General features: G+C 40.0%; 1 pseudogene; it reads left to right on the forward strand.

Moving 5' to 3' along the window:
• The first annotated feature begins 19,474 nt into the window (after positions 1–19,474).
• Positions 19,475–20,667, forward strand: LOC117707374 (TD and POZ domain-containing protein 4-like; annotated as a pseudogene).
• Positions 20,668–22,182: the final 1,515 nt, after the last annotated feature.

Below are 22,182 nucleotides of genomic sequence, written 5' to 3' on the forward strand. Positions count from 1 at the left end.
TAGAAGATGTAATTATAGCCTGTTATATCTTAATGGGTAAACAACATGAGGAACAAAGTGTCTTCCTAGGGGCACAGTTCAATGGCTTTATAATAAAGGTCCAACTTTTCAAGAGTGCCTAGTTCAAGGAAAATAAGTTTGTGTCATGTAGAGTTTCTGGGCTCCTCCTTTGGACCCCACATCTTTAGCAAACACTGTTTTTATAGAGTCATCACTCTAAATGCATTTATCTGGTGTTGAATTATGTATCAATGAAACATCAATGGACTCTTGTAAGTTGGGATTCTTTTCTGCACTAGAGTGTGAGATTCACCCAGGCTCCTGTATGGAGAGGGCCTTTCTTAATTCTTACAGTAAGAAACCCATTTAAGGAGTTGGCAGCACATACAGGCTTGGTAGTTAGATTAGGACTCAATCTCTGGGCTAAAGTTGGTAGAGCTCCGGAGGTGGACCTCTTTTATGAAAAGCACAAAATTTAAGCCAAACACATTTGTGTACCCATCGGACACCCTTGAGGTCATATAATAACTTCTGCTCGTAGGTAAATCAAACATAACATTAAAGGGGTGAGTCCCATTTGGTGTGGAGAATTCTGTACTGTATAAACAATGAAGGGGAGAAGAGTCACCTCACCACCATCAGTCTCTAAGTTCAATTTAATTAAGGTCTCTTTTAGGGTTCTATTTATCTTCTCTACCTGATGCAAACTCTGGGGTCTATAAGCACAATAAGTTTATAATTACTCCCCAGAATGTTAATTAATCTCTAACTTACCTGGGAAACTAATGTAGGCCCATTATCTGACCCTATAAACTTAGAAAAAAACATATCTTGGAAGAATTTTTAGTAGTTTTTTTTTGTTACTGTCTCTATAGTCTCATGCTTAGTTGGGAGAGTCTCAATCCATCCTGAAAGGTATCTTTAATATTAACAAATATTTATATCAGAATTTTCTTGGTTTTTACCTCCATGAAGTCCATTTTCTGATAGAATCTTGGCTTGGTGCTCTGGTTCTCCTTGGCAACCACACTCATCAATTGGCAGTCCCTATATTTCTTTTACACAAATTTAGCTGTTTTCAAATTGGCATCTTTAACTGGTAGACTAAGTCCTGTATTCTCCAGGATCTCATGTGTAAAGAACAATAAATCTTTTTAGTATGTTTATACCCATTTCCTCTGGTACAATTAGTTTGTAGTCAACTGTCTTCCATCATCTCTCATGACACTGAGACATGGGTAGGTTTTTGACCCAGATCACATCTGGCTAGTCAGTGAGTGTGGGATCTCCTGGGTCTAGTGTAATCAAGGACATGAGGGGCCCATTTATTAGGTCTACCCACTGGGCTGTCTTGTTGCCCTCTGGGATGGAGTTCTCTCTTTATAAATAGCCCCAGGGATAAGAGTGGTAGCAAATGCACACCAGCTATTTGTGTCTCTTGTCTTTTCTCAAATCTAACATCTTGGTCAGAGCTGCCAGTTCAGATTTTTGGACTGACATTTCTGCCAGGAGTGGCTCTGTCAGTATGATCTTGGTGTCTGAGACCACTGCTGCCCCAACATATGTTTGTCCATCCTGAGTGAGGCTCAGGATGCCATTGGTGAACCATGTTACTGTAAGGCCCCCACGAAGGGAGGACCTCACCCAAGTCTCAGGAATTCACGGCCACCTAATAACTCACAAGACACCTAACTTGATGCAATCAGCAAGAGGTATATTTCGATTGATCAACATGTTGAGGTCAAGACCCGTAGCCCACACAGGGGCAGTGGGGTCTGACCCTGGGGTTTTGGAGGCAGAGAAAATTTAAAGGCAAAAGCCACAAGGAAAAAACCACAACCCAGGGGGGAACCACAACCCAAGGGGAGTGAAGGAGGGCTATTGGAGAGTACTTGTGGAAAGTCCCAGCCCATTATTCAGTTTGTGACAAGGTCCAAGGAACAGTCATGGGGAACATTTTGTATAGGCTATTCTCAAATCAACCATCTATCTTGTGGTCAGCCAAGTTCCTGAAACATAGAGCTCATGACCAAGTTGACCTGTACTCTTGGTTCTGCTCAGCCTGCTAGGAGTTTTTGAAAATTTTTAACCCTTTCATTACCTCTGTATTCATCTGAGCAGTCATGCAGAGGCCCATCAGTTGAGCTCAGGGTAAGGCAGCAGGGAAGCTTAAAAGTTTTCCTTGGGGCATTCAAGAATAGAGGCTGGTAATGAGTCATTCTGGCATTATCTTTAACCATGAGGTCATTGCTGCACTGATGTTTAAACAGGGTGGGAGCCAGATTCTGCCAATTAGTGACACATTGGCCATTGCCTGATGCCAGGACCCTGAGTCTGAGTAGGCATCCCCTGGATCTAGGGAGGTCACCTGTAGTTCACAAAATGGTGGTTTTTACTTTTACTTTTAGGTTCACTCTGGGCTTGGGGAGGAGACTCTTTTGATTTTTAGGTCCCCCTTATCTTTTTCTTCTGAAGTTATCTGTTTTAAGCATCTCTTAGGGTCTTCTGGTTTGGCCTTGGCTGCCAACAGGATCTTTGCCAGGTCTTGAGTCTCTTGCATCTGTCCTCTCTTCTATTTCTCTTTTGTAGTCTCTCTTTTATTAAATATTCTCTCTGTCACTATCATTATGTTTCTCTGACTTCTTTTTTCTTAACCTCTCAATCCTCTAGAGCTTTTTCTTAATATCTGGTGCTGCCTAATTAATAAAAGCTAGAGTGACTGTTGTCTTTGCTTTTAATAATTTAAGGTACATGGGGGTGTATTGTTGAAATGTCTCTACGACCCTCTCTAAAAGGGCTTTTATTGTCTAATATCATACACTATGGCCAAATTTGTGGGCCATCTTGTGGCAGTCTTGGCACCTGACAACAGAGCCTGATGGTAGACTGTGGATCTGCTCTTACCTTCAACAGGGTTAAACCTCTAAATGGGCGAATCAGAGTAAAGCAAGTAAGCATATTTGGAGATGCTCCCCTGTGGGGCCAGGAACCAGCTTCCTGGCCTCTTCTGTGGTGAAGGGAACCTGTAGAATGTGGTAGACCTAGCCTGTCTCATGTTAATACATCCATCAAAGTCAAAATCACTTCATCAAAGTCATCTCGTCAAAGTTGCCTGTCAAAATAATCTCGTCAAAATCATTTTGGAATGATAAACACAAAGGCAACATATGAAAACACAAAACCTTCCCTGTCTTTCAAGCAGCAACACGAAACAGGCCAGAAAGCGGCACTCCTGAAAAAGACCTCTCTATGCCACCCAAAACCCAAGTCTAACCTTTTCTCTCTATCATGCAGAAATGAGAAATAACCAGAAAGTGGTGCACATCCACAAGAAAAGAACCAGATTGGTGGGCATCTCTTGGCTCCTCTGAGACCATGCCCACCCCAGACCAAGACTCAAGATGCCTCCTAGTCGCACTGTAGCCACATACATCTATCCGTATGTACCCCATCTATCCACATACATCTATGTATCCCAGATACATCTATCCATAACTGCAACTGGCCATGGATACAGATTCAAGGCCTTGTACCCAGAAGGATGTGACACTGTTTAGAATCAGTGAACAGAAAAAGGCACAATCAGAAATAAAAATCGTCACCTCAGACTGTGTGTACCAAAAGAACCGTCTGCAGCGGGAGGGGGTGTGGCCATTGCGTGCCCAGCAGGAAATGTGGCGTTGGCCGTGGAATGGCACCAGGGGATGTAGAGGTCCATCTTGTGTGTGGGCACCTACCTGGTAACGAGGTGTGGCAAGAGGTTTTGAAAACCCAAAGAAGGGCAGAGCCAAGTTCGGGAAACCATTTTTGTAGGAATTAAGTTGTTGGTACCCCTGAACTACCTTGTAGAGCTCCAGACACACAAGGCCAACCACAGCGGTTGTGGTTGTGGCGATGGCTGGGATGATCTTCCCTGCAATCAGCTTGCTCTGAGAAATAGACCAAGGAAGATGTTCTAATTTATGAGACTGAAGGTCTACAGAAGAGGATGGGATATAAGGAACACAAGCCTGAAAGTGAGTGGATAATACATCAGCCTTAAAGTCTCCTGACCTTGTGTTGGTCTGTGAGTGGATAATACATCAGCCTTAAAGTCTCCTGATCTTGTGTTGGTCTGCGGGGGAAATATCATAGTTTTTGTCCCGAAGATTGGATGCAGCCACAATGAAATCCATATGGAAATTGCTGTCATCATCCTGAATAAGAATAGTAGATTAGATAATAAGTTTTCTGGCCTGAAAGCCTTAGAACAAAAAGAAGCTAATATACCCAAGAGGAGTAGACGGCAGGAAATAATCAAACTCAGGGCTGAAATCAACCAAATCGAAACAAAAAGAACTATACAAAATATCAACAAAACCAAGAGCTGGTTCTTTGAGAAAATCAACAAGATAGACAAACCCTTAGCCAGACTAACCAAAGGGCGCAGAGATAGTACTCAAATTAATAAAATCAGAACTGAAAAGGGAGACATAACAACAGAAACAGAGGAAATTAAAAAAAAATCATCAGATCCTATTACAAAGGCCTATACTCAACAAAATTGGAAAATCTGGATGAAATGGTGTTAGGAGCCGCGGTGAGTGTGACAACATTCGCCATTACAAGATGGCGCGGGCATCCTGTGCTCCCACAAGTAAACAACTAACTGCGCAGGTGCAAAAGGCAAAAATGCGCCAAAGTCACTGCCCATCCTGGGGCGTAATATGGGGTGATGAGTGAACAGCCAATCAGAAGTGAACACGCCACCCTAGGGTACATATAGCAGTGCCTTCCCTGGGCTTGGGGTCTTTCCGCTTCTGCTGATACAAGAATAAAGCCTCATTGTAGTAACTACCCGAACACTGCCTCACGTGTCTCTTTCGTGGGTGAAGGGGACTCGAAAAGGGGCGTGGAACAAAATGGACAATTTTCTAGATAGATACAAGGTACCAAAGTTAAACGAGGAGCAGATAAACCATCTAAACAGTTGCATAACCCCTAAAGAAATAGAAGCAGTCATTAAAAACCTCCCCACCAAAAAAAGTCTGGGGCCAGATGGTTTTAGTGCAGAATTCTATCAGACCTTCCAGGAAGACCTAATACCAATTCTCTTCAAACTATTCCACAGAATAGAAACAGAAGGAACAATAACCAATTCGTTCTATGAAGCTACAATTATGCTCATACCTAAGCCTCACAAAGACCCAACAAAGAAAGAGAACTACAGACCAATCTCTCTTATGAATATTGATGCAAAAATACTCAATAAAATTCTGGCAAACCAAATCCAAGAATATATCAAAGCAATCATCCATCATGGTCAAGTAGGCTTTATCCCAGGAATGAAGGGATGGTTCAATATTCAGAAATCCATCAATGTAATCCACTACATAAATAAACTCAAAGAAAAAAAAAAGCACATGATCAACTCACTAGATACTGAGAAAGCGTTTGACAAAATTCAACATCCCTTCATGTTAAAAGTCTTGGAAAGATTAGGAATTCAAGGTCCATACCTAAACAGAGTAAAAGCAATATACAGCAAGCCAGTAGCCAACATCAAACTAAATGGAGAGAAACTTGAAGCAATCCCACTAAGATCAGGGACTAGACAAGGCTGCCCACTCTCACCCTACCTATTCAATATAGTACTGGAAGTCCTAGCTAGAGTAATTAGACAACAAAAGGAAGTCAAAGGAATACAAATAGGAAAGGAAGAAGTCAAAAGTTCACTATTTACAGATGATATGATATTATATTTAAGTGACCCTAAAACTTCCACCAGAGAACTCCTAAACCTGATAAACAACTTCAGTAAAGTGGCTGGATATAAAATCAACTCAAACAAATCAGTAGCCTTCCTCTACTCAAAGGATAAACAGGCTGAGAACGAAATTAGAGAAATGACACCCTTCACGATAGTTACAAATATAAAATACCTTGGTGTGAATCTAAGCAAGCAAGTGAGAGATCTGTATGACAAGAACTTCAAGTCTCTGAAGAAAGAAATAGAAGAAGATCTCAGAAGATGGAAAGATCTCCCATGCTCCTGGATTGGCAGGATTAATTTAGTAAAAATGGCTATCTTGCCAAAAGCAATCTATAGATTCAATGCAATCCCCATCAAAATTCCAACTCAATTCTTCATAGAGATAGAAAGAGCAATTTGCAAATTTATTTGGAACAACAAAAAACCCAGGATAGCGAGAACTATTCTCAACAACAAAAGAACTTCTGGGGGAATCACTGTCCTTGAACTCAAACTATACTATAGGGCAATAGTAATAAAAACTGCATGGTATTGGTACAGAGACAGGCAGGAAGATCAATAGAATAGAATTGAAGATCCAGAAATGAGCCCACATACTTATGGTCACTTGATCTTTGACAAAGGAGCTAAAACCACCCAGTGGAAAAAGGACAGCATTTTCAGCAAATGGTGCTGGTTCAACTGGAGCTCACCATGTAGAAGGATGCAAATCAATCCATTCATATCTCCTTGTACAAAGCTCAAATCCAAGTGGATAAAAGATCTTCACCTAAAAGCAGATACACTAAAACTAATAGAAGAGAAGGTGGGAAAGACCCTCAAATACCTAGGCACAGGGGAAAAGTTCCTGAACAGAACACCAATGACTTATGCTCTAAGATCAAGAATTGACAAATGGGACCTCATAAAATTGCAAAGCTTCTGTAAGGCAAAGGATATTGTCAATAAGACAAAACAGCAACCAACAGATTGGGAAAAGATCTTTACCAATTCTACATCCAATAGAGGGCTAATATCCAAGATATACAAAGAACTCAAGAAATTATACTCCAGACAACCATATAACCCTATTAAAAATAGGGTACAGAGCTAAACAAAGAATTCAACAGAGGAAACTCAAATGGCTGAGAAGCACCTTAAGAAATGCTCAACATCCTTAGTCATCTGGGAAATGCAAATCAAAACAACCCTGAGATACCACCTCACACCAGTCAGAATGGCTAAGATCAAAACTCAGGTGATAGTAGATGCTGGCGAGGATGCAGAGAAAGAGGAACACTCCTCCATTGTTGGTGGGATTGCAAGCTGGTACAACCACTCTGGAAATCAGTTTGGCATTTCCTCAGAAAACTGGACATAGCATTACCTGAGGATCCAGTTATTTCACTCCTGGGCATATACCCAGAAGATGCTCCAACATATAATAAGGACATATGCTCCACTATGTTCATAGCAGCCTTATTTATAATAGCCAGAAGCTGGAAAGAACCAAGATGTCCCTCAACAGAGGAATGGATACAAAAAATGTGGTACAACTACACAATGGAGTGTTACTCAGCTATTAAAAATAATGAATTCGAGAAATTTTTAGGTAAATGGATGGATGCTGTCAAGAATATGATATAGCTGTCTACTTAGAGGTCTGCCAAAGACTAATACATTCAGAGGACGATGCTCACAGCTAACTACTGATATGATCAAGGGTTTCCCAATGGAGAACTTAGAGAGAAAACTGAAAGAGCAGAAAGGGTTTGTGACCCCAGGAGGAAAGCAACAATACCAAACAACCAGAGCCCCCCAGGGTCTAAACCACCAGCCTGGGAGCACATGGACCCAGGACTCCAGTGGTATATGTAGTGGAGGATGGCCTTGTCAGGCATAGGTGGGAGAGAAATTTCTTGGTCCCCTAAAAAATGAACACAGAATGGGGGGGGGAGAAGTGAGGGTGGAGAGGGGGTAGGGGTAGTGGGGGAGGTAGGTACAGGCACTGTCTCATAGAAGAATGAGGAGGGGGATGGGATAGGAGGTTTCTGGGTGGTGGGAGGAAGAGGGGTATGCGGATAAAATCTGAAAGGTAAATATAATACCCAATTTAAAAAAAAGAGATAAAAAAGGAGAAAAAAAAGAGAAAAAAGATAAAAAAGAAAGAAAAAAGAAAAATAGGAGATTTAATAACACAAATGGAAGGATTTAGAAATTTAGGAGGCAGTTTATGTTAATGGAAACAACATCATAGAAACTGGAAAATCACACTCTCATAGAAACACGAGGAGGGGGGATGGGATAAGGGGCTCCTGGGTGGTGGGGGGAATGGGATAAGGGGATAGAATTTGAAATACAAATATTATAACCAATCAAAAAAAGAAAAAAAAAAAAGAAAAGTTGTTAGAACAAACATCTTTAAAAAAAATGTCAGCCCTCTAGGAAACTTGTATATTGCAGAATACACAGCCTTGGTGTATCTACTCATCAAGCAAACTGTGCAGACCCTCTCAAACCACCAATGTCCTGGAATTCCAACTGGATGCAGTGAAGACACAGTGTCAGAAGCTTATCAATTTACTCTTCCCCCCACCCCTCTTCTAATATCTCAATGCCTGTAATCAGCTTGAAGAAGTTAATGAATAGTCAGCGCCCCTATTCCCTGGGCTTGGGGACTAAGGTGGTTAATATTGGACTGTCTTTCTAGGGAAAAGTAGAGGTTTTGTTGGAACAGGGAGGATTAGCTAGGATTTATTGCATAGCCACAACCTATTGATAGAAATCTGTATAATTAGTATCAAGATGAAGTTATAATCTCTTAAGTTGTACAAAATTTACTTTGACTTCAAATTTAAGGTTTTCATTGGTATGAATTTTTTATTGATATAAAAATGAGATGAACATTGGTACTCGTATAGGCATTGTGCCTGTATAACACATTTAGGAATACAAGGCTTAGACCCAGTCCTTCTTTAACTTTTTAAACAGATTTGAGATGGTTAGTCTGTGAGTTAAGGGACTATAGCAAATTCATGGCTTGGAGTTTATTGTTAGGGTCTTCTCTATGTTTTATTTAGAAATAGCTGAGAGGAGTTAACAGACAGCAGTCCAGTTTATCTTACATGGATAGTTGGTTTTCAAAATGTCAGAAGTCCACAGAATTGACGTTATAAACATTTCTATATTAATGTTCATTTTGATAGAGACCTGTCTGCTCCTGACAGCTTCCTGTTGTGGATTCTAAGAAGAAATTGAGCATCCTTGGAGTTACTCCAGTTGTGCAGAGACAGCCTCAAGGCAAGAATTGCCTCTTTCCATCTACAGACAAATTACTGTCCAGAAAAGGACACACTTGCAGAATAGTCGACTGATTATATCTGCCTAGACAGAGTAATCAGCCCTTAATAATCCTGCATCACTAAGGTCTGTCAGATGATTCTGGGCCAGAAGGCTGAAGATTTGATGCTCCAATGTTCTGTAGTATAGGGGCTGTCCAGGTGTTCAGCGGTCTCTATAAATTGGCTAAGTTTTAAAGCTATGCTTTGTGCTTCCCATAATTTCAGTTAACTCAGTCATTCTAGATTTCTGACGGGTTGAAGACCCCTATTTACTTTGAGAGAAAAGATCTGAGTGGAAGGTTTTCAGCTGACATTTATTCTAAGCCAAGGAAAAAGCCAGGTTCAAAACTAAGTGTTTTAGTTAGGAGAGACGACAAAGGTTCTGGTTAGTCAACACAATGATGGACTGGGTATTAGGATTATCTTGTACCTCACTGGTACAAATAGGAATAATTATGCTCTAATTGTATTTTGAGAGAAAAGTGTTATTTTAACAGGAAGGGTGATATGTAGGAGGAGCTAAGGGGGAAGGAGTACCGAGAGGAAGAGATGGAGTAGGGAGAGGAAAAGGTGAAAGAGAGGAGAAGCAAGGTGATGAGAGAGAGAAAGAGAGGGGGAGGGGGCATGGAGGCAGAAGTCCATGTGTCTCCACCAGTCAAAGACAGTTTATATATCTAGGTTGGGTATTGGGTTACACTTCTGATTGAGCATTACCAAACATATAAAGCCTTTGACTAACACTTAAAAAATTGTATAAAAGGAAAAGGGGACATGGGGTAGGGGTTTTCTAGGGAGGAGAAATGGGGAAAGGGGATGGCATCTGAAATGTAAATAAAATATACAATAAAAAATGAAAAAAAAAGCATGTGGATTCCTTCTTTAGACCTGTCATGAATGCTGATTTTGAGTAAACTCCTAGACCTGATAAGATCCTGAAACAGTATATGTGTGTGTGTTTGTGTGTATGTGTGTGTGTGTATTTGTGTGTGAGTAGTAGTAGTAGAAAATTATATATAGTATATTTAATCATATAATATATGGAAATATATATTAGAGAATAAAGTTATGTACATGAGTTTTGGAGAAAAAGAATTTTTATTAGGTATACATTTGAAACCCTTAGGACTTGGTGGTTGGGTGAGGTGAGTTCTAATCCCAGGGAACAGGAGAGGAATCCCACCCAACAGCATGAACAATCTTTAAGATGAGCTTATGGAAGACAAAAACTTTTTGTGTAGCAAAAGGAGCAAGAAGGGCTTTTTTCTGCAGTCTAGGAGACTAAATATATGTAAATGTAGTATAATGAAAAGCATTTAGAACTATGTATTGAAAAGACAATTAACAGAAACTAGAAAATTTGACAATCTTATGAATATGATAATTGATCATATAGTTTAGCCTGAGAAAAACCTTAAGTGTACAGTTAATAGACAACCAAAAGAAACTTGTATTTGTAACTATGACAGCTGATAGTATAGATTTAGTACAGGAAGCACTTTTAGTCTATAGGTTAAGGACAATCAAAGGACACTTAAAATTTGATCTTGTGATTATAAAAGTTGGATCATATAGTGGACTGTTTTGTTACAGTGAGGTTGAACTCTATTGATTAATGTTATGACAGTGGCATAACAAGGGGAGAGAATATGAAGCATTTAATGACTGGGAACTGAGTTTAGAAAAGGAAGTAACAGAAGGTTATATCTGTGAAAGGTTACATCTGAACTTGTGTATCCTTTACATGAAGCCTGAGAGTAAGGCAAACCTGTCTTTGACAAAAGATCTGATAGCCTTAACTAGTTAACAAATTGACTAATGAGCTACTTAGGTGGTGTTAGGGAGAGTAAGAGAGAATAAGAGAGTGACAAGTGGCAAACAACCCCTTTTATAGTGAGTCAGGCATATCTGGCTATTGCAAGGTAACTGTTGGGTGGAACCTAGAAAAAATGGTAGCATTACTTCATTTTGGATTAAATTAAAATAAAAGGAAACACTAGACAGAGATTATACTGAAACAGGAATAGGGTCAGAGCAGGTATAGGGTCACTGTGATCTTTAGGTGTTTCCTGCTGACTATGGGAGGACATGTCTTTGGGAAACCCAGGAAAATGTCTATATGGATGTTGGTCCAGTCTTTGGAGAATTGGCTGATTCCTTGCTCTGCAGGGTCTGCGGAACCATCTGTAGGTAAAAGTTATTTTTTCCTTAAAGTGTTCTTAAACAGACATGTAGAATTATTAATTAGTAAATGTTGGAGCTAATTTTAGCCTGTGGGTTTGGAAGCCTATAGAGGTCAATCTAAATGCCAAGATTTTGATGAAATCATTATTACATCTGTTCCTGTGTCTACTAAACCTTCAATTTCAATGTCATTCATTTGTGTTTTTAGCTTTGGTCTCAGATCATTTATAGAAGTTTGCCAAAGTATTTGTTTTCTGGTCTCTATGAATATTTTGTTTTAGCTACTGAAGTTGTTTTGACATTAATTATCTCCACAGCAATGTTGTTTTTAACAACAGGCATTAAATTGTTTAATTACTCTGTCACTGAGTTTCTCCCATACTGACAGGGAATGATTGAATAATACTTCATATCAGGGCCTGAAGGAGGCCCTCTTTTCTGATGGCAAAGGGTTACCTTGCCTGTCCGTTGTTGATCTGCATTCATTACTTTAATGCCAGTATTTGCCATACCCTTTGCATTTTGCAGAAGGCTGAGATATTCTTTTTGGATTATTTCTAGAAAAAAAAAAACATTGTTTCTAGAAATGCCTTGCCTACAATCTATTTTCAAATGACCTTGCATACCACAATTAAAATATCTGTCATTTTGATTTTTCTTAATACCTTTACAAATTACTTCTATCAAATTAGCACCATAAACATGAGATCTAATATCAGCTATATCTCTAATCCATTCCTCTATTGGGTGGTGATCTTGCCATTAAAGGTCTAATCATCCTTTTGCATTCTGAATTGGCATTTTCAAAACCAAAAATTCAATAAGTATTGTTCTGACTTCTGAATCTAATATTATCCTATAATTGTAGTAAATAACATAGGCCTCTTTCAGAACCCTTCAGTTTTGTCCCAAGCATTTAAAGCTGCTAGACTCCATAGTGCCAAGGTGGGATCATCAAATTTAAGCTGCCTTTGTAATTCAACATTTCATGATAAAAAAAAAACCCTTCAACTATTTGTACAAATTTGTTGTGTCACATGATGGAAAGATCTGTTATGTTCATGATTCACTAGGAGTAACAAAGTAAAATTGGCTATCCTATCACGAGTAACCCACAGATTTGATGTAATTGCTATCACAATTTCTGTGATGGTTGCATGTAGAATGCAGGTAGATCCACACCTATAAGCCTGCACAACACTCAACTCCAAATGTATTGAAGACCTGAAGATAAATCCAGGTATAATGAACCTCATAGAAGAAAATTGGAGGCATAGGCTTGAATTCATTGTCAAAGCAGACAACTTTCTGACAAGAACACTGATAGGGTAGGCACTAAGATCAAGAATGAATAAATATGACCTCGTGATACTGTAAAGCTTCTATAAGGCAAAGAGCACTGTCATTTGGATAAAGCAGTAGTGTACAAAATAGAAAACGATTTTTACCATATCCACATCTGACTGAGGGTGAATATTCCTCATATCACACACACACACACACACACACAAACATAATCATATGTGTTTGTGTATATGTAAAATAAATAAACATATTTTAAAAACTCATGATACTTGACATAAAAAATAATGACCCAATTAAACATGGGCTACAGTAGTAAATGGAGAACTTACAGTAAATAGAGGAATGTTCAAATGGTTGAAAATCACTTAAAGACGTGTTAAACATTTTTAGATGTCAGGGAAATGCAAATCAAACTATTTTGAGATTCCATCTGATGTCAGAATGGCCAAGGTGAGTAACAGGAGTGACAGCTCATGCTGACTAGGATGTGGAGCAACAGGAACAATAGCAATAGGATGCAGTTCTCTCTCTCTCTCTCTCTCTCTCTCTCTCTCTCTCTCTCTCTCTCTCTCTCTCTCTCTCTCTCTCTCTCTCTCTCTCTCTCTCTCTCTCTCTCTCTCTCTTTTTTTTTGTGTGTGTGTGTGTGTCCCTCTCTAGGTTTCTCTTTTCATTTGTCAGTTTGGGTTTTCTTTTTTTATTTTTATTTTTTGTAGTGACTAGTTGCTTTCTCTGGTATAAGGATGTTTCCCAGGTCTACGACCTGTGTTCCTCCTGTGTGTTATATAATTCTTTGGTTCTGGCAAGTTACCCATAAAATCAGTCCTCTTCTCTACCTCCCTAAAGCCCTTACACCTGTCCCACTCTGTGACAGAGATTTCTTAAGCAAAGCCTATGACTCCTGCCCAGGGAGTCTCAGTTCTCATGTTATAGGTGACTTCCACCCTACAGAAGCCTGCTCCTGAGAGCTAAGAAAAGAACAGTTTAGAGCACCTTTTCAACAAAGGGAGAGAGGTTGCACAGTGATCATCAACAAGCATTTCAAATGTCAGATTTAAAACAGGATACTCCGATTGAGGCCTCATAAACCACCAGATACAGTCACTGATGCTCATAGTTTGCAATAAGTCTAACAGAAGAATAAAAAATCAAAATCAATTGATTGTTTTATGCAATATTGAGGGATAAGCAAAATTGGAGCAAGACATTCAGGAGAGCTAAGAGCTGCTGAGCTGATTGAACCATTGTAATTACTTCTGTGTCCTCTAGGCTATGGGGTTTCTCTAAGACATCATGAACTGGAGAGATGAGAAATGTAGGAAGAATTTTACATGAGGGCAGTAATAACATACCCTAATATGCTTCAGTCCTTGGAAAACAGAATAGTCTCTACATTTTTAGGACCAGCAGAGCAAGCATAGCAGTTCCAACTCTGAAGAAGACAAAACTCACCTGGAATGGACTCAGACTATGAGGTATTGAGAAGCTGAATCCTTCCAACTAGAGTGAATGAATTGAGAAGCATTTAGGATATTCCTAAATTACACCCTTAACTGACTCTAAAAAATTCCAAGTAGGATTTCTTGAGGGGGAAGTACAAGACACCAACCAGATTGAGAAAAATTATCACAATGTCTCTGGGTCTAAATGGAATAACACAGGGAAAAGAAGAAATCCACCTTCAGAGGTTTGGGGTTCTGCTTCCTGACCACCATATAGGAGATCTTCCACAAACCCTCCTTTTTGTGAACTCTCAGACCTCTGACAAGTTAAGGAAAACACCCCTTCCCTGATCATGTTTGTGGCAGAAATTAGTGTAAGACAAGTACAAGGGTTAATAATAGCTGTGCAGAGATTGACATGATCCCTTCATTTATATGAGTGACCACAGTAAGCAAATTACACTGGTGATGGCTATTTCTATTCCCATCTGGACTATCTCTGTAATTAAGTAACATCCAAAACTAGAAGGCATAACTTTTCATTCTTTTTTGCATAAGTTGAAGTAGATAGATCCAATTGAATGCAGAATTTCAGGTAGAAAAACACACACCCTTAATCTGAGTTTTGAAGCAGGAAAACACACACCTTTAATTCACACCTTGAGACTAGAAGACACACTCTTAAATGGGCCACACCTTCTGCTCTAGGTCTATATAAGCACATGGAAGAAGGAAGCCCTAAGTCTTTGCCTGCTTGATCTCATCTTCCTAGCAAGACCAATTCTTCACTGGCATTAGACCCTACTGCTTCAGAATTCCAGCATATACTGAAAAACACCTGAGACTTCAAACCTTGTGGACTAAGTAAGTACAGGCTTTAGCCATTGTTATGCTAGCTGGACCTCAGCCTGTATGTTATTATCATATATCCACTTTTATTTATATAGAGCAATTCATTTTTTATATTCTCTACAGGACCCTGACTAATACAATATACTTGACATGAAAATGTATGACATTTTCCAAGCTCATCCAAAATTTGCTACAGTAACTGTTGTGTTTTATGAAAAGACAGCCAGGATACATTTATTAGAACCAAATGGTGAGGGTGAGAGGGGTGCCCTGGCAGGCCCATGCTGAAGCATCCCTTTCCCCAGAGGTACCAGTCACAGTATAGAATAGAGTTTATTATATAGTGTGGTATATAGTTTTTATATAGTTTAGCATAGCTTTAGTATAGACTAGAGTTTATTTAGAGTATGGGGAGAGTTAATTAAGGGTGAGAAGGGAGTAGAGACAGAGGAAGACAGAGAAAGAGAGAGAGAGAAAGAGAGAGAGGTGAAAAGAGAGGGAGAGATGATAAGAGAGAGAGAAAAGAAGAAGAGAGGCAGGCCAGGAACATGTGAAGAAAGAGTGGGGAAAAGAAAGGGGAGAGAGGGAGGAAGTGGCTACAGAGTCAGGGAGAGTAAGAGAGAATAAGACAGCAACAAGGGGGCAAACAGCCCCTTTTTATAGTGAGTCAGGCATACCTGGCTATTGCCAGGTAAATGTTGGGCAGAGCCTAGAAGAAATGGTAACATTCCTTCATTTTGGATTAATTTAAAATAAAAGGAAAAGCTGGACAGAGAAAATTGTGGAGCAGCAATGGGGTCTTTGTGGTCTTTAGTTACTTCCTGCTGACTTTGGGATGATGTGTCTTTGGGAAACCCAAGAAAATGTGGATGAGGATGTTGATCCAGTCTTAGGAGAGTTGGCTGTTTCCTTGCTATCCAGTCTGTGGTACCACTGATAGGTAAAAGGAGCAGGTCCAGTTGATGCATCTATGTCTGTGAGAGTAGATTGGATCATGTGAATTGCTTCTCTGGACCTGTCATGGATGTTGATTTTGAGTAAACTCCTAGACCTGATAAGATGTGTGGTGGTGGTGGTGGTGGTGGTGGTGGTGGTGTGTATGGAGTAGTAGTAGAAAATTATATATACATTGTAGAAAATAAAGTTAAGTATATTTGTATTTTGGGAGAAACAAAATTTTCATGGAGTCTGTTTTTTGGTTCATTAGGGGTAGATCTAATCGTGTTTCTTGGAGTTTATAAGTATACAAAAGAGATAAAATTGTTAAAAGCATGAACAGTCTTTAACATGAGCTTAGGAAAGACAAAAACCTTTTTTTAACAGAAGGAGCAAGAAGGGATTTTCCTTCTGTCTAGGAGACTGAACATATATATATATATAAATGTAAAATAATGAGAAGCATTTTGAAATAGGTATTGAAAAGACAACAGAAACTGGAAAATTTGACAACCTTGTGAATATGATAATTGATCATATAGTTTAGCATGAAGAAAACCTTAAGTCTATAGTTAAAAGACAACTAAAGGAAACTTATACTTGTAACTATGTCAGCTGATAGTATAGATTTAGCAAGAGAAACACTAAAAGCCTATAACTTAAAGACAATCAAAGGAAACTTAAACTTTGAACTTGTGATTATAGAAGTTGGGTCATATAGTGGAAGGGTTTATTAGGGTTAGACTAATTTATAAGAACTCTATTGATTAATGTTAGGACAGTGGCATAACAAGGGGTGGAAATATGAAGCATTTAGTCACTGGGAACTGAGTTTAGAAAAGGAAGTAACAGATGGTTATATCTGTGAAAGGTTACATCTGAATTTATATATCCATTATGTGAAGCCCTAGAGTAAGACAACCTGTCTCTCTTTGATCTGGCAGTTGTAACTAGTTAACAAACTGACTATTGAGCTAATAAGATGGTAGATAATAAGGTGGTAGATTACCTTGGAGTAAGGAGCGAGAGGTCTTTTTTCTAGCTGTAGTTCACTTAGCTGTCACTGTAGAGAGAAATTTGGGAAAAGTAAATTATAATCTAGACATCATTAATTAAAATGACAGAGGTTGGTCAATAGTCCATTACCTAGACAGTTTTCCCAAGTCACAGCAATCTCCATCACAACTCGGACTCAATCAGTGTGTCCATTAGGCTCAGAAGACAAGATTTCTTCCTGTGGAATAGGAACGTGCAAGAAATGACTCACCTTGACCTAGGCAGTATGAGGCATTTAACTCTCTGAGTATCCTTAATTTTACAACAGTGTAGGCCAAGCCCAGACAGCAGCAAGGTAATGGAGCACTGTTTCTCAGTGGTTTTTATAACACAATCTAGGCAGTCTTGTCAATGTGCCTACATTTTCTCAGAGACCTTGATGGGAATGTGGGGGGTTGTAACTGTTATGCTTTGGGAGTCTTTGTCTGTCCTAATAAGCTTAAATATTTACTGTTACATTTAGCAGGTTTCTGAGATGACTGACAGCTAGTATCTAATTAAGCATATCTGAGTGGGGCAATCTTTAACTTAAAGCAGTGATCTTTAACCATTTTACTGTTGTAAATCTTTAAATTAATATTAAAATTATTACTTACCCAGGCAGGATAGAAATTGAAGACCCTAAGTCAGCATGTTCTAAGGAGAGGAGGCAGTGAGGTAGGAACTGCCCATAACAAAGATGGTCATGGGACTGTCATTAACTAAGATGGCAGTGAAGCTACAGCCAGTCATGTGACCTCCCTTAGCTAAGATGGCACTGAAGCAATAGCATAGCAAAACTATCTGTCCACAAAAAATATTGTAGACACTCATGAGACTGCACCCAACTGAGATGGTGCTGAAGCTACAGCTGTGACTAAAGGAATATCGCACGTATTTTTACATCTTGAAATGGCAGAAATAACTGTTTATCATCCGATAAAAAAAATATAAAAAGAGAAACATATGGAGATAAATGGACATGTTTTTCTGGTGGACAAGAGGTCTCTGCTTTCACTGTAGTCAGCCTCTGTTGCTGTGCCCAGAGCAGTGGGTCTGATCTGTACATGGAGCAGCTCAGCTGTCACACTTGGTTTAGGGCTTATGCAGAACAGAATGGAAAGAAACCGAGAGCTGAGAGTGGAGATAGAGGAGCACAGAAGCAGAGGCAACAGCTCAACCTGGTGTGAGCAGAGCAGAAATGGAGAAGAGCAAGAGAGCAAGCACCTTGGGTGGGGCGGGGAGTAAGAGGCAGTGCCTGCAGCTGTGCTCTAGTGTAGCATGTTTTGTGCCCATGGTGTTGGGTCCAGCTGGGAGCAAGAAAGCAAGGGTGAAAGTGGAGAGAGAGGAGGCTAGAGGCAGCCACAAGGCAATGATAGAATCATGGGGAAACACTGTTTCTCAGTGGTTATCACACAACAATCTAGGCAGTCTTGTTGCTGTGCCTATATGTGGGAGGGAGAGCAAAGAAATAAAGTGTCAAGAGATGGAGGTGGTGGGAGGGGGCCCTACATAGAAATCTTTCCATTTTTACAGATGGCTGGAGAGAGAGTTGTAAAAGTTTTGTTTTGTTTTCTAAGTGCCCTTACACAGCCATGTAGAGTTATAGATTAGTGTACTTAGGGGTGAAATTTAGCCTGTGATTTGAAGCCTTTAAGAGTTTGAGGCATCCCAGAGTTAGGGAGCCTGGGAGTGGCCAGAAATACAGACTTTTTCTGGGTGAGAGTGGCAGTTATTAATTACCCCTACCAGCATCCTGAGGATAAGTTAATAACTAAAACAACATTAAGTTCAGAACACCAAGACCTCAAATAGTGAATTGAGGTCTGAGTTCAGGCCAGTACCTGAATGGGCAGTGAAGAGTATGGTTTACCCTGTCCTGGGTTTTCATAGCAGTGAGAAAAGGAAATGACTCAGAGTAGAGGGGAAATCTCACTGAAGGGGAAATGTCCTAAAATGAGGAGTCAGCAAGGAAGCCAGTCATAAAGACTGAATGTCTTCATCCAAAAGGACTCCCCAGGGTGGCCGTAAGCTCAATAGCCCTCAGTTGGGACCAGGGGATGTTTACACTGACCAGTGTGGGAGAAGAAGTTTACCAGTTTGCTGGTGTTTGGATGGATAAGTCTAGGAAGTGATCTGTTGGCTGGAAAGTTGATGTGACAGCAGGAGATGTTAACCTGTGAGTTTTTTTAAAATCTGAGTTGTAACACCAATGTTGTGTTTTATAAGAAGAAATCCAGGATATGTTCGTTAAAGCCAGGCATGGAGAGGGTGGGAATGTTGCCCTGGTGGACCCATACTGACACATCCCTTCCTGCTGAGTTACCAGCCATATGACAGGTTTAGTATAGAATAAAGTTTATTGAGAACATGGAAAGGTGAGTTGAGTAGTGATGAGAAGGGAGGAGAGGCAGAGAAAGACAAGAGGTGGGGGAACTTAGGGGGGCATGGATTTTTTCCCTTAAACTAATATTCACGTCTAGACAGAAAATTTTAGAGAGACACAAGTTTTCAACATCATAGAATATGCAATTTTAAAGAAATTAATACTTAAATCTAAAAAGTATTTCTAATTGTATCCTATAGGGTGAAGAGTAAATAATTTCTAGTACTTTTCAGGTTCCAGTTTTACATCCAAAGTACCTCAACCAGAAATGTCAGGGCACCTGGAAGCCAAAAGCTGGGACTACACACAGAACAGAGATCATGACTTCTGCTATAAGTGGATCATTAGCAACTTCTCTTTTTTGTTGAGGGAATGGGGGAATGTATTACAAGCCCAGTGTTCTCATCAGAGGCCAATGATGAAGTGGTATGGTGTTTGAGAGTACATCCAAACAGGGTTGATGAAGAAAGCAAGGGTTACCTGACACTTTACATGATGTTGCTCAGCTGTGAAAAGAACCTAATTTTGGCAAAGTTTCACTTTTGTATCTTAAATGCCAATGGGGGAAAAAGCAATAATTCAAGGATCCCAGGTGTCTGTAGTTTACTGCCCTACCAAGCCTTTGGATTCAAAAAGTTCATCCATTGAGATTTCCTCTTATCTCAAACCCATTCACTATTACTGGACGACAGACTTACCCTCCTCTGCAAGGTGAGAGTGCAAAAAGATTCCTTAAGCATTTCTGGACAAGACACAAGACCTGCAATCAGTATTCCAAGGAGCACATTGGCAGATGACCTAGGGGAGCTGTGGGAGAATTCCCTCTTCACAGACTGCTGCCTGTTGGTAGGTGGCCAAGAATTCAGGGCTCACAAGTCCATCCTATCGGCAAGCTCTCCAGTTTTCAGAGCCATGTTTGAACATAAAATGCAGGAGAGCCTAAGGTACCACATTGAGATCCATGACCTGGATCCCCAAGTCTTCAAGGAAATGATGGGCTTCATTTACACTGGGTTGGCTCCACACCACCAAAGCCACTCCATGGCCACTGGTGTGCTGGCAGCTGCTGACAAGTATGGCCTGGAGGGTTTGAAAGTCATGTGTGAGGATGCCCTCTGCAGGAATCTCTCTGTGGAGAATGCTGCACACACTCTCATCATGGCTGACCTCCACAGCACAGAGCAGCTCAAGACTCAGGTCCTGAATTTCATTTCAGTTCATGCTTCTGAGGTCTCTGAGACCTCAGGGTGAAAGTCAATGGCGGAGTCATATCCCCACTTGGTGTCTGGAGCATTCAACTCTCTAGCTTCTGCAAAGAGTGTTCTCTGGTCCCTCCCTCTCAAACAACTTAAGTGGTCTTTAAGACATGTTCAGCTAGTACCTGTCTTCCAACAGCAACAACCAGTGTTGTTACCAACATCTTCTGGCTACACTACTGTATTGCTGGAGCATTTACAGTGAATCTGAGAGGAGGCAACATGGTGACTCAGGATTTAAAACAGCTGTAATATGTTAAAAAGGCAGGTGGGGGAAGGGCAGCTCAGGAGTTTGGGACACTCTACATCTACCCTGTTGATGTTTTTTTGATTTTTTTTTGTTTTGTCTGATGACTTGGAAACTGGGATGCAATGTAGGTGCTGGGCCTAAGCACAGCCCAACTGAGTTTCATCAGAGAAAAATGTCTGCATTGGACTGAGCAGAACAGATGACCAGGACAAGAGGAAAGGAGAGATCAAATCTCAATCTTCATTCATCAAAGAATTAAAAACAACGGAGGCTTTCTTTTAAAGACTCAGTTTAGAGCACTGAGCAGATCTTGGATGGCAGCTCTGCTCCCAACCTCCAAGAACCCAGAGGAAGCAGGGATCCCAGGCTCTCTAACTCAGGCAGTATCTTAGAATACACAGCCTTGGTGTTTCTACTCACCAAGCATACTGAGCAGACCTGCCCAAACCTCCTATGTCCTGGAATTCCATCTGGATTCAGTGAAGACACAGCATCAGAGGCTTATCAACTTACTCTTCCCCCCACCCCTCTTCTAAAATCTCAACGCTCTTAATCAGCTTGAAGAAGTTAAAGAAGAGTCAGCGCCCCTATTCCCTGAGCTTGGGGACTAATGTGGTTAATAATGGTCTGTCTTTCTAGGGAAAAGTAGTAGTTTTGTTGGAACAGGGGGGATTAGCTAGGACTTATTGCATAGCCATAACCTATTGGTAGAAATCTGTATAATTATTATCAAGATGAAGTTATAATTTCTTTTTTTTTTATTAGATCTTTCATTTACACTTCAGATACCATCCTGTTTCCCCATTCCCCCCCCCTTAGAAAACCCCTATCCCATGCCCCCTTTTCCTTTTTGCATTTATACATTTTTTTTAAGAAATGTTAATCATAGGCTTTATAAGTTTGGTATTGTTCAATCAGAGGTGTAACCCACTACCCAACCTAGATATATCAACTATCTTTGACTGGTGGAGATACATGAACATCTGCTTCCACTGGATGAATTTAGCTCCCTTGTCAAATATCAAGTGACCATAGGTATGCGGGTTTATTTCTGGGTCTTCAATTCTGTTCCATTGATCGTCCTTTCTGTCTCTGTACCAATACCAAGCAGTTTTTATCACTACTGCTCTGTAGTACAGTTTGAGGTCCGGAATGGTGATTCCCCCAGAGGTTCTTTTATTGTTGAGAATAGTTCTCGCTATCCTAGGTTTTTTGTTATTCCAAATGAATTTGTAAATTGCTCTTTCTATCTCTATGAAGAATTGATTTGGAATTTTGATGGGTATTGCATTGAATCTGTGGATTGCTTTTGGCAGGATAGCCATTTTTACTGAATTAATCCTGCCAATCCAGGAGCATAGGAGATCTTTCCATCTTCTGAGATGTTCTTCAATTTCTTTCTTGAGAGACTTGAAGTTCTTGTCATACAGATCTTTCACTTGCTTTGTTAGATTCACTCCAAGATAATTT

This window comes from Arvicanthis niloticus, chromosome 4 (genome assembly GCF_011762505.2).
Source record: "Arvicanthis niloticus isolate mArvNil1 chromosome 4, mArvNil1.pat.X, whole genome shotgun sequence".
NCBI classification, from domain to species: domain Eukaryota; kingdom Metazoa; phylum Chordata; class Mammalia; order Rodentia; family Muridae; genus Arvicanthis; species Arvicanthis niloticus.